This window comes from Echinops telfairi, unplaced genomic scaffold (genome assembly GCF_000313985.2).
Source record: "Echinops telfairi isolate 266 unplaced genomic scaffold, ASM31398v2 ScPeMD7_9;HRSCAF=40, whole genome shotgun sequence".
Classification (NCBI taxonomy): domain Eukaryota; kingdom Metazoa; phylum Chordata; class Mammalia; order Afrosoricida; family Tenrecidae; genus Echinops; species Echinops telfairi.
Genome location: NW_022103906.1, coordinates 87964700 through 87966166, shown reverse-complemented (window position 1 = coordinate 87966166; position 1467 = coordinate 87964700).

Below are 1467 nucleotides of genomic sequence, written 5' to 3'. Positions count from 1 at the left end.
TGGAGAACCTGAACATTTCCAGCTGAGAGCTTTTTTTTGGACTGTGACTAAGTGAACACAGAGTGACATAGAAAGAACCGACGTATGCATCACGGAAGTATAATATGTGTTTAGTGAGCCCATCAGTAGCAGTACAATGCAGTTTTCAGAAGGGTAAAGATGGGCGTTGATCAATTCTGAACCCGAGGCTGCACGGACTTGCTCTGGCCCATGTCACATCACTGGATCTTTTATTTACCTGTACATTTACTCAGAAAGCGTTTACTGGACACCTACATGCTGCCATATGCCCAGAGAGGTCTTAAGATATGGGCAGTAAAGCTTTAAAGAATACGTAGTCTATTGGGTGAGATAAGTTCACAGGCAATTCATTAAAATGCTGTTGGTGTTAGAAACGCGTGTGTGGACTTTTGTTTCTTGTCAAGGGAGAGTTATCATGGAAGGGTGACTGAGTCCATCTACTCCGTGGTGCTTCTCTAGTCCCGGGGATGGACCTCCAGTGCAGTCATCTTTGCAACAAATGAGCAAATAACCCAATTTACAATCCAGTGAACAGAGACACAGAGTGAAGTGGCTATCTTTGGGTCACAAGAGGGAATGGGCTTCTAGTTTCTTGACTGACAGATACAGGTGTAGAATGTTGTCATTGTCATTCTCACAATGAGGAAAGCAAACCAGTCCAAATGGAAAAAGGCCATCAACTCGTCTCAGACTCACTGAAATCACAGGGGAAATAACCACTCCATAGACGAGAGAGATGTGGCCAAGCCCAACACTCATTGTCATCAGGTTAATTCCTTAGAGCACCAGGTTTAGGAGACTATAACATTTTATTGGACAAGAAAAACAGACAGTGGCTTGTTTTGAAACCAACAAGTGGCTGGTGGTTTCAAACTGCTTACCTTGTGTTTAGCAGCCCAATACTAACTAGGCCACCAGAGCTCCCCTACCAAGAGGATAGAAGAAACAAAAACAGGGACAATAGAAGAAATGTTCACCCTTGGGACTGATAGCTACCAAACTTATCAAACGAACAAAGAAAGCAAACCTACTGGCATTGTTGAAAGGATTTTGACTCACACAACCCTACAACAGGATAGAACTGCTTTTTTGATGGCAGAGCCTATTTATCTCGATGGGAGCTGAAGGCCTCATCTTCCAAGGCTGCAGCAAACAGTAAAAACAGCCCAACTCCTAGCAGATAGACATATAAGGCAGAGAAGGGAATTTCCAAAATGTGCATAGAAAAATGGAATTAAAGATAACCGAATGTTTCCTAATACCCAAAGCCTACTTGCTTTAATTCATTGTATCAGATTCATTACATCTGACTCTCAACCAAAAAATTACAAGGAATGATAAAAGAGAAAAACTCATATGCACAGTTGAAGAGATGACACAGCATCAGGACCAGACTCAACTATGGCAAATATTGTGAAGTTATTCAACAATAAGACTTGGGGGATG